Here is a 12,744-nt window from a genome sequence, read left to right as displayed (position 1 = left end):
GGACCCATTTACGTTAAAGTGTAAACTTAACAGCTCCCTGCCGCCAAATTCTTAATGGACTAGCACATTTATATTTTTTTATCCAGTATGGTCCTGGACCGAACCATGGGAATTGGACCGAACCATGGGAGGAGGGTGAGGCAGTGGAATCGAGCCTGCGAAACTCCTAAGGGCACACAGATTTCTCCAGTTATAACTGAGACTGGATTCCCCCCACAACCCCGAGTTGCACAGAACGTGGTGCATAGCCCCACATAAGGGGTACCATAACTGTTTCTCTAAGTAGGTACAACACGACCCCATGATACTCAGTGATGACATCACAACAGATCATTGTCTTAGCGCAGGGATGTTTTGGACTACAACTCCCACCCGCCCTAGCTAACATATTCAATGGTAAGGGATCCTGGGAGTTGTAAACAAAAACCTCTGGAGAGCTGCAGGTTGCAGACCCCTGACTTGGTGGCAGAATCACACTGTTCGTCATCCGGCCAGGGATCACAACATAATCCCCCTCTGTGTGTCTGTCTTCACAACTGCCCATCACTCTACACCACACATGCCTGCCTTGTTCCCTTCAGTGACATCTTTCTCTAAGCCCTTTGCCCTCTTGTGAGATCTTCAGCTGGATGAAGGCTGGCTTCTAAAGGGCAGCTCGCTCATGCAAGACCTTTAAAATCTCCCATGGCAGCACTTGAAGGATGACTAAGGGGCTGGAATGGGGGGCGAGGCGTCCGGGTGGAGCAGCCTGCCCACTCGGGGCTAACATGGAGGGGAAATGAAGGCTTGTCTCTCAGGACAGACTCCGATTGCACGACCACTCAGCACAGAAAAGGCCACACTGCTGTGGATAATTGGAATTAAGCGTGGTCAGTCACGATTCACTTAAGTCTGTTTCAGGCTGCTCCAGGATTGGCGAATCACGAACCGGTCCCGTGGTCGCGATGATGTCAGAGAACGCCTTCCGGTCTCCAATAGGCCTACTACTGTTCACGCCGAGCCATGGTTAATGCTTTCAATTTTAGACACGCAGCACGTACACAGTGGGACAAAGTACGTAGCATACAGAAACGGGTGAGGATCCCTGGAAAGACGCTGTGGTGAGGTGCTTACTCTTGGGTGAACCGCAGGGTTCAAGCGCTTGGGGTGTCCTGGCAGGGCCCTGGCTCGCGGGCAGTTTTTGGAGACTGCCAGGGCTTTGCTTCGGCTTAGTCCCGGCCCACTTAAAGCCCGGGGGATACCTCTCGTATGAACTTGGTCTCGGAACCCAACAGCAAATAATCTCAAATACTATGACTGTACCCCGGGGACACTTCATATAGCGGGTAGTTGAAGGGGGGGCAAGAGTGGGGGATGCAACAAACTAGCAATTATACCATTGTCTTAAGAGAGAGGTACCCACGTGAGCCAGTGATAAAGGCTACGGTCAGGAAAATAACTCAACACCATGCTATCATCTTGTAAAATGACAAAGGACTTTCAATTCAACACACACATCTGTGCAGCAGAGCATTGACCCACTGTGCTGTCTCACACAGCATGCTAGCGCCTGATCCAGGATTAGGGTGGCGACTCTCTGGGCATGCTGGATCGGACAGGCATATATATAGAGCCCACAGCAGGTAATTCTTGCAACTGGTAGTCCTGACCCACCCATTGCGTGCTGTGCCCCGCCTAGTGCCAAACTGCAATCCTGGGTAGCAGGGGGTTCTGCTTGTGGGCTCCCCTTTACACGGCAGGTGCTGGGACGGCGTGGCCCTGAAGGGCTTTCTCCTTTCGGCCCCCACAGCAGATAACCCGTGGTGGTTTTTTAAGTTGTTTAATTGGATCTCCTTGCCTTGTCCAGGGCTTCCCTTACACGCGCCTTCCCCAGAACCTTACAGAAGTCCTGCGTCGCATCTCTGTATCTGTCAAATTTTTCCATCTGGACCACGTGCTGCCTTGACCTTCCCACGTGCTGTTTGGCCCCAACAGGTGTCTATCTCTTTTTCTGGAGCCAGGAGTCTGTGACTTCTGCTCCCGCGAAGAGATGGGGGTTGCTCTGCAAGGGGGGTATAGCAGCACTATTTTCTGGCAATGTGTGATGGGTGGGGACTGGAGCCCTGGGCGTGGACTCCCCTACCCTGTCTGGAAGTGAGATGTTTTCACCCAGCATGCCTCAGGAGGGCATCTGCTTCTGCGAGCCGTGAATCGCTGGCTGGGGAGGATGCAGTTGGCATAGGCTGGCCATTTCCTCATCCATGGGCTGGGGTTTTCGCAGTGGATTCTCTTGCCATGTGCAACTCTGAACTGCTTCCCCCCTTTCTTTCCCCACACCCTATGATCTACAGTGAATCAGTTCCAGGTCATGACCTCCAGCAGGCAGGACTGGACCCATCTCATAATGCTGAAACAATAAAAAGCGCCTGTCTGCCCTCTAGTGGAGAGATCCGTGAGTTGCTGTTTTGCAAAGACCGCCCTCTACAGACGGAAAATAGGAAGTGCATGTTTCTTTAAACCGCACACTTTTGCAAGTCATTTTGGACGTGTCCTTCCAGGGCTACACAGACACACGCATGCTCTTTCCAACAAATATATAGGTGACTGTCATTCCCCGGTTATGCGGGCACTGTTTATTACTTATCCTGTATTAATAGCCTTTCAGAAGTCTTTCTGGTAGATAGTTTTATTTCCCCCAGCCAGGTGTTCCATTTTCCGACTCCGCCAACCAGAAAATTAATAAGGGCCCCCCTTTGACTGCCCTGCGTCTTTGTTTAGCTGTTGTTGTTTTTTATGAGTTGTCCTGGGCGCCAGTCCAAGAAGGCACAGTTCTCATTAAAAATGGTGCACCCCACGGAGCCATGGAAACAGCGGCTGACCCCCGCAGCGGTCAGCAGTGCTCCGAGGCAGATGGAACGCGCCTATAATATACACAAAATGTGTCAGCGGAAAAATCAAGCTAAGGAGTCCGGCAAAAGGACAGGGAGAGGGACACCCAAATTCGGAACCACAGATCAGACAATACAAAAACCAAATTAATTAGAAAACATGAATATTTTATTTGTATTTCATTGTTTGTTTAAAACATACATATTAAATCATGTTTCGAGCCCATTATCTAAGTAGCAACATTTAATTAGAAAGTAGAATATATAATCAAGCAAAGTGCTTATCTAAAAACACGACTGATAATTCAGTCAGTACTGGCTTAATGTAGCCGAGCAGTCTGAACATCAAGCCGGCTGAAGGGGATCATCCGGCTGGTGGTCAGAAGCTACGGCCCCATTTAATGATGTAAGAACAACCCTAAATACATAAACAAGGCAATATTGGTTACTTCTAAAGTTGGAACTAAAAAGGGGTGCCGTACGTCAACTACTATACTGTCATGACCTATTGTATACACTGGGTCTGACATGCAAACAAAGAGTAGTTTCGATGGTACAGAGCATCTAAGCTGTTTCATGATTGATGCCCATCTTCTTCAGGACGGTGGGCGCCCATCAAGGTATATGCCACTGGAATTTATAATGTGGAAAAATGCATATATGGAGCGATAGTGCATTCAGCTGTGGAGATTTGTGCAGGCTGAATCCATAATTCTGCCTAAAACATCAGACAAAATAGAAAAACACAAACCACAATCAAACAAATTCATAAATGAATTGTACAACAAATATAAAACAAAACTTGAATACTAACACAATAAACTAAAAATATGGTTTTGATAAGAATGATCTTGTGAATAGCGAACAGGATGGCCGCCTCCCTCCAAAATATTCCGGCAGAAAATCCTCCATACTTATTAACGGAAGAAAAAGGTTTAACAATTTAATTCTCAATTTAGCATTATCTCAACATTTAAACTGGTCACCTATTCCTGAATATAAATCCTGAGAAGTAAATGTAGACCAGCAGAGCAAGTGCTCTACCAAGTAGAACTGCAAAAAAACAGAAAACAAAAGCAGGAACATGTTATAATCCGGGGGGAGGGGGTGGTAGTAAGTAACTAAAAACCTCTAAAAAGAACCGTGAAAAACCACGGGGCTGCAGTCCTTCCCAATGTGACCATTGCATCAAAAAGTTATGCTCAACTGAGTAAGAATAGACAGAACAAAGAAAAAAAAGTCGATCTTGTCATTGTGTCACAGACAACAGATGGCGTTAGAGCATCTGGAAAAGGGTGTCCTGCCTGGACGGAATGATGTTCGACATGGTGTAGTGGACACGCCGGAAACTGAAACAGCATGAATGAATAAATAAATAAATAAATAAATAGGCGATATACCACCCATGTATTGGGGTTTCATAACAGATCATGCTTGTATTATGGCGATCAGCCTAATGCTAATCGAGTTATATTCCTAAATGTGTCGAACCACTTCAAGAAATTGCTGAGGCGATGCAATTGCTGCCATGCCCATGGAAATGGCGGCATTGCGAAACCAGAATGAAAAACATTCCGTAATGTTTCGAAACATTTTCAACAAGTGGCTGAGACAGTAAAATTATTATAACGCCCATGTGGATGGCAACATTGCAGAGCGTAATATAAAGCAGCATAGAACATGATGGCTAGCGGTTTCCCTAATGTTGGAAAAGTCAGTATGCCGGTTTAGGAGCCATGTCCAAAACAATGTAAGGACTCACGGCAAAACAGCCGAGGCTAAAGTGGCCCATGCTGGTCCCGTCTCTCTCAAATGGCTACCAGCAGGCGTAAGTACTGAGCACACATTACTAAAAGCGCAGTGCCCTGGCTCTCAGCATGTGGCTGCAAGCCTTGCAGGTGTTGAATAGACGAACAAACTCCCCCTAGCCACCCCGGCTTACCTGAATTATGTTTAACGTCTGGAAATACGTCCGTCCTTAGCCCTGGGACCTCAAAGGATCTCCCGAAAGGCGTCTGCGGAAGGAATTTAAGCATCCGAGTGGGCGGATACTAGCGTGGTGCCATGGAATGCGCCCGCCACACCGTGCCACTGAATGCCACGCAGGAACTGTACTTGGGCAATCATGGACCCTGTAATGGAGGCCCCCCCAATACTAGGAGAAGAGATGGGGTGACCTGGGTTGGCCGGGAAAGTCAATTGGCCCTCTTGTAGATATTTTATAAAGGACCAATTGTATTGGCAGAAGGCTCAGATCTACCCTAAGATCTCAGGAATTACTTACCAGTAATCTTCATTACTCCTAGTCTTACCCTTCCTCGTCACAGTACGAACAAACCGCCTCTCGCTACCAATGGAGAAGAGGAGCCCATGCTCAGAGTGGAAAGGAGCTAAGGATTGTGGGTAGAAGGGGCATAATATTCCGGCAGGAGTGTTGCCGGGGGAAATGATTTGTGGGTATGACATGTACCACCTCAAAATGAAGTACTAGGATGAGGGAGGCAGAGGCAAGCTCCCTGACTGTTTAGCCAAGTTCCTGAGAAGTTTGCTTTATCTCTGTGTGATATGCACATAAAGTTTGATTAGAAGAGATGCATTCTGGGATGGATGTGTTGGGAAGGAGAGAGGGTCTTCCCACCCCCCTAGGCGATACCGAATGAGAAACAAACAATAGTCTGCACTTCGAGAGAGCAGGGGGGAGGAGGTGTGTGTGTAGAAGAATGCATGATCACGTAGTGCGTGCATTAGGAGCTATATAGTAGGGGCAAGTGTAAACGCATTCTTAGTTATTGGCAGCCATTTTGGAACGTAAGCCCAAGCGCAGCGAAAGCACCAAACTTTATTAGTATAAGGCCTGCATTATTGGCACAGACATAATCCACACCACGAGTGAGCTTCAGGGCGTTACAAGCCTTTCATTGTCTCAGAGGCTGTGGGTCTTTGCGCCCCAGGAATAATGTGCACTGCAACCCCACGAGAAGGGGGTAGAATGCCTCTTGGCAGTTACCATCCCACAATGCAGATATCATGGCCCCTCAGCCCCAGCACCACCCGCATCAGAGCTACAGCTCTCGTAGGCTTTGATCCAAAGACCCCCATATACCACAGTGCCAGCCAGGCCCAGACCACCGACCATAAAGCTGTAAAACCCCCAATCAATCAATTAATTAATCAAAAAGAACAGCAACCGAGGCTATCTCACCTTCACATTTGGGTCACACGATTTGTGCTGCTAGGTGTTAGGGAGGGATGAAATTATAGCCTAAAATGAGGGTGGAAGACCTTGGGTGGTTGCTGGCGCATCTAGCAATAAGGGAAATATGCAAGTTAGTATGACATCGGCTCTCCCCCTGGGCCCATATCTGTGTCTACCAGGTGCACCATTACAGTGATAGAGTAGCATTGTTTTCAAAGTAATTAAATGCTTATTAGGCTCTCTTCTGCATAATACGAGGCCAGCAGGACCCATGTTGACACAGACGGACAAGAAGGCTGGCACCGATGGCCTGGCATCTTCTATGTCCGTTCCACTAGACCCACCAGAACCCCTTACCTGCACCAACTAAAGATCCCCAACTATAACATAAAAACAGCAGGAGGCTCAAGCTTCCCAGTGCTCGCAGCACAATGCTGGAATACCCTCCCTCTTGCAATCAGACCGGAAGTCGCATTCTGGCCTTCAGAGCCATGGTGAAATCATGGTTATTAAACTAAAACATCCAATCTCTCAATGACACTTCCGGCCAGCCGCCGTACGCCACCATGTAGTAATATTCACCTTAGCTTTATACGACTTAGGACCACCGTGTAACCCGGTCCTCACTCTCAACTGTAACTATCTTTTACCCTGCTCACGGTATACTCTATTCTTGTATGTAACTACTCAGAGCCTGGACTAATGTATGCTCTGACCGGTGTATTATGATGTTTGTGCAACGATATGTAACTCTGCTGTGCACATGATTACGTGCCCAGCTACCTGAGGGTTCGGATGTGCTTTATAAATAAACAAACTAAACTAAACTAAACTAAACTAAACTATGGAGCAGGCCACCCATGTATATGGTCTCGCCAACCAGTCATGTGGGTTTGTACCCATATATGGTTCTGCTCATGCAGATTTTGGCAGAACATTCAGCAGCAGCAGAGTTCTTTGCTGATGTACACCTGTTTGTAGGAATAAAAATCTGTTATCCTTGCAAGTGGTGCCTTGGGCCTTTTTTAAGCTAGTGGGTTGTATTTTTTCTAGTGTTAACGTACAGGGTCTTGCCTTCAGATGCCAGTTGTAAATTAGCTGCATGCTTGCAACTGACATGGCCGTCCCCAACAGCTGCTCTGAACTGACCGCCTCTCCTTGCCATCCCTCCAAGCCTCATTGGAAGTATGAATCGGGCATCCCCCACGGAAGCTTCACAGATATTTGGGAGGGTTTAAACCCCCACACCGACGTGCAGAGTAGAATAATTCACTGCCAACCCTCAGGAATATCTTTGAGGTTCGTACCCTGTGCACCTGAGAGTACAGCTTATTGGTTCTGGCTAAAAGGCAGTTTAGGTTACTCAAACAGTGTAATGGTATGCTCATTGTTTGTTTGTTTGTTTATTTGTTTATTGATTCATAATGCACGCCAGACCCAGAGGTAACCGGGCGCAGCAGAAAAAGAATATGCAAAGCTTACAATGTTACAAGAATTGGAGATTACAAAGTTACAGAATTTACAATGGTTCATAGATATACAGTTTACATATTTACACTGATGCGGGTATAGCCAAAGGTTAAGGATAATTAATATACAAGATGCAGAAAGGTTTACAATCTATGTTTAAGTCGTATAACAGTGTTAATCGACTCCTAATAATACATACGTACAGTCCAATCAAGCTAGGGGTACCGGGGGATCTGGGTGACTACAGATTATTAGAGTTGATCTGATTGATAGAGTTCCTTCTAAAATGTGAGAATGGTTGGTCTGCTCTCAGGTTATGTGGCAAAGCATTCCACCGTTTGGCAGCTTTCACCGGGAAACTGATGCCGCCAATTTTGGCAAGTTTAAATCTTGGTATTACCAGACAGTTGGTGTTGACAGTTCTTGTCGGTCTGTTGGATATTTTTCTCTTTATTTTTCCGACAGGTAGCTGGGAGCCGCATTATTGAGAGCTTTGTAGGTCAGGGAGATCATTTTTAGATGGATTTTGTCATCAGTAGAAAGCCATTTATGTTGGGGTCTGATAGGGGAGATATGCTCCCTTTTGTTTACGCCAAGTGCAGCTCTAAAGGCATTGTTTTGTAGAATTTTAAGCCTTTGGGTGATAGCTTTGTTGGCCCCACTGTAAAGGGCATTAGAGTAGTCGAGACGGGATAGTATTAAGGCTCTCGGCAGGATCATGCAGCTGACATTGGATAGGAAGGGTTTACGTGCTCTTATTAATTTACAGGTATAGGCTGTCATAGAGGCTAATGAATTGACCTGTTTAGTGAATGACATGGCAGAATCAAGATAAAAACCAAGCGTTTTTACTTCCTTCGAGACCTTAATGACGTTGCCATCGATGCTGAATGCGGCGTAGTCAGGGCCTAATTTGTTGATATTGGCCTGTGTGCCCAAGATGATCAGCTCTGTCTTATCATCATTCAGGCATAGACCATGCAATGCCATCCATGCCTGAATGATGAGATACACTCTATTCACCAATTCCCTATCCTCGCCATGATCCCCAGAAAGCGGGAGGAGAATCTGTGTATCATCTGCATAGTTAGTGTAGGTGATACCAAGATGGTCCCAATCATCGAAGAGGGGTTTGGTGAATATGTTGTATAAAGTTGGGGAGACACAGGAGCCCTGAGGGACTCCACATGTGATCGGTGTGGGGTCCGCTGCTGCCGAGGGGGAAAAAACTTGCATAGTTCTTTCGCTCAGAAATGATTCTATCCATCTGAGTGGAGAAGTGAGCAGCGGAGTCCAGTTGTCTACAGAGGACCTTGTGGTCCACAAGATCGAATGCAGCTGAGAGATCAAGTAGAAGGAGAAGTGCTGTCTTTCCTTGATCTCTCAGTTCATCTATTTGGGTCTTTAAGTCAACGAGGGCTGTTTCAGTTCCATGTAATGGACGGAAGCAGGATTGTCTAGCTCCCAATAATTTATCTAATTCAAGGTGTTTTTGAATTTGTGTGTAGGCCACTTTGTCCAGTATCTTCAATAGAAATGGTACTGTGGTAATTGGACAGTAATTGTTAGGGGCAAAGGGGTCTAATATCTGCTTCTTGAGAAGCGGGAGCCCCAAGGATTGTTTTAATTTGGCAGGGATGTTGCCTGTAGAGAAAGAGGCATTAATGAGTTTGGAGATAAAAGGAGATAAATCTCTGGCAGCGTCTTTTATTATCTTTGCTGGGCAGATGTCACCTTTACAATTAGAGGGTTTAAGGGAGAGGATGATTTTCTCTACCTCTATTGTGGAAGTTTTGGTGAAGGAACATTTGTTGGTTTGGTCGTTAAGGATAACATTGGACGGTCCCTAGGGCTGATTCGGAATGTTTAGTGAGTCTTTTTTTAGTTGGATTCTCTTTTGCAGAGTGTTTATTTTATTTGCTAGTGCATGTTGGACATCTGCACACCAGGTCTGATCCTTGGTACAGATGTCTGGTGTGGCAATAGGTGACTCAAGTTCCTTCAATATGGAGAAAAGTTCCTTCATACTTGAATTAGAATTGGCAATACGATCATTGTATGAGTTTCGCTTCGCCAGGCAAACTTCATGTTTATAGTGGCGAGAGATAGCGGTTAAATTAGCCTTATTCTCATCAGTTGGGCATAGTTTCCAGGTCGATTCACTTTTTCTCTTTGTCAGACTTAAAGCCTTAAGTTCAGGCGTGAACCATTTATTTAAATGGGCCTTGGGTTTGCTTGTTCGTAATTTAAGTGGGGCAATTTTGTCCATGGTGTCAAGCGTGATTTTATTATATTCATGAACTAGTGCACTAGGGTCTAGGTTATCCGGCAGTGCATTTAGAGTTGGGAGCATGGCAGGAATGATATTGTCCACTGTCATATCCTTTTTGTTTCTGGTAAGACAGGATGGTGCCGTGGGTAAGGCTGTGGTAGATGGTCGGGTGGTTAGGAGATTAAAGGACACCAGTGAGTGGTCGGTCCAGGGTAGTGGCGAGATGGAAGAGATGTCAGCTGTACAGTTGGAGTCGGTGACCCAATCTAATATTCTACCCTTCGAGTGGGTAGGACTGTTGACTTTTTGAGATAGTCCTAGTGAGTGTAGAGTATTAACAATGGTGGAGGCGTGCACATCTGCTTGGTCATTAAATCCTCGGTTAAAGTCCCCTAGTACCAACAATTGTGAAGTAGTTTTAGCATTATTAGATACCAAGCTGTGCAGATCCTCCTCAAAGGGCCCAAGTGGGCCCGGTGGTCTGTATATTAGGTGAATGGTTAGTGATTGGGTATTGTTTATAGGGAGTTTAACGGTAAGGGCTTCACAGATTGCAAGGTTAGGGTAGGGCCTAATCTTAGAGACAAGTTTGTTTTAGATATGATGGCAATGCCACCTCCACGGGACCCCTCTCGGTCTTGCCTAGTTATAGTATATCCGTCGGGGATAGCCAGCATAAGTGATGGCCCTGCCGCGTTATGTAGCCAGGTCCAAGTTGGCTTCAGTGATTAGGTCAGCTATATCAAGGGTGTGGGCAACTAGGGATCTTACATTGAGGAGTGCTCCTTTGTAGGAATGAGCTTCTGTTTCCACTGGGTTTGGTTGGTTTCTAGTACTAGGCTTAGGCTTAGATTTAAGGATTTGGGAGTTTATTGTTGCTAGTGGGGCAGGAGGGAGATTGGGAGCGTCGCAATCCCTATTATGTTGGAATTTCATTTCATGTTTAGTAAAAGGGAGAATTCTTCTGGGCAGCTCATATAGTTTGTTGAGTCTGGCACGTAATTTGTTATTTCTATCATTAGTTGAGCAAGGCTGGGAGCATAGGCTCCTAGTTCTGGTGCAGCCTGGTTCTTTAAGTCGACATGGTCCGAATTGTTACTTATATTTGGCATATTTGGTAGGATAAATGCTGACTCGCATAGGGGGGTTCCACTATGGCAGTCCTGGATGCTAGCGACTAGCAATGTAGACATGGCTATTATGCAATAAATGCTGCATAGTCTTGACATTATGCGAGGCTCACTATGGAAATATAGCAGGTTCTTAGACAGTCTAGATACGATTTTGCTATAGTAGTGAATGAGCAAGCAGTAGGTGAGCAGGCTAGCGATTTTCAGGAAAGCTGGGTACAGTTTGCTTAGATAATCAGACAATCCAAATAAAATGTACTAAAATAGTCTAAGGTGTGGCAAATTCTTGGGCAATCTAAATGCGATACTGCTATAGTAGCCGGTAATCAAATGGATCAAACAGATCATTCTTATGGGACTGAATGCAGTGTGTGTTGTCACATGACAGGAAGTCCTTAAAGGCAACATTTGACATTACAGGAAGTCCTCAGCTGTAGCACTTCTTCCTGACCCTCTCTGATATATATATTACAATGTTTGCAGTCGGGCTGCACTGAACTTTGACTTCACATGGCCCGTTTTCAAGAGGGTGACAGCTTATCCACCACCATACAGAACCACAAACAAGAGAGGGCTTTGCCTAGGATCACACATCCTATCAGGCACAGGTGCTGCAAGTACAGCAGGTACAACAACAGGGACAAGCACAATTTAACCCACTGCAAGGGCAGCCGCAACAACCACCTATGCAAACAGAACAATATGTGAATACAGGGCAAATATTGACACCCATAATAGGAGGTGTCAATGTGGTATGAGGAAATCCTTTCACGGGGATGGGGATGAGTGTGTACCCTCAATAGGACAACTGACTAGGTGACCTGATGTGTTCGGTACTATCTGTGACACCAGACCGCCAAGAGGAACCAAGGTTCAATGTGACGGTAGGGGAAAATCCTTTTCTTTTCTTGTAGACAATGGGGCAACTTGTTTGTGTATACGGGAGGGACAATGGCCAATGTCAGGTATTGCCATGAATGTTCGAGGGTTCTCTGGAGCTATGAATTTAGTTCCTTTTACTGATAAATTACCAGTCTCCATAGGGGAATGTAACATGTCTGTTCCTTTGTTATATTCATGACAGGCACAAGTTAACATTTTGGGAAGAGATTGAATGACAAAACTTAACATGACGATTTCATTTACCGATAAAGGAATAGTGTGCTCCACTCCAGGAATACACTATTTAAAAATGGGACAGTTCATACTGGCATTCACAGGGCAAATGGCTTGGCGAGGCGTCCCTGTAGATCCGGAGATCTTTCTATATGGAGTAATTATTTTGTTGACATGGCTACCTGGTTGGTAGGGAAGATTGTGAGAATACCTGATGAGTTTTTATTTAGTTCACAAATAACTATGGATGATGAAGATGGACAGTCTTTCCAATAAAGTTGGAAGCAGCTATAGTATGAGGCGAGATAGCAATGCTCGAAGGGGTAGATGATGAAGGTAGATCATCGAGAACAGTGATAGCTCTTGAAGTGGAGTACATATTGACTGACATAACTGAGGAAGATATGTTCAGAGAAGAACGTACCAACGAAAAAGTGGTGTCCTTTATGAGCATTACATATTGGATAAAAATCGAGAAAAGAGAAATGGCACAGTGAATGGCGATAATGTGGCAACGACCAGCATTTTTTCAGGAGGATCTAGAAAAGATGCCAACTGTCCTGTGAACCACGGACCCCTATGACGTAGGTCTATTGAAGGAAATAGGGAAGGTTAAAATAAAGCTTAAACCAGGAGCAATTTTACCCCGAGCGAAACAGTACCATATGTTCTGATATGCTGTTGAAAGTATAT

This window comes from Ambystoma mexicanum, chromosome 13, assembly GCF_040938575.1.
Source record: "Ambystoma mexicanum isolate Mex_15411 chromosome 13, UKY_AmexF1_1, whole genome shotgun sequence".
Classification (NCBI taxonomy): domain Eukaryota; kingdom Metazoa; phylum Chordata; class Amphibia; order Caudata; family Ambystomatidae; genus Ambystoma; species Ambystoma mexicanum.
The sequence above is the reverse complement of the archived record's forward strand: the minus strand, read 5'-3'. Positions refer to the sequence as shown.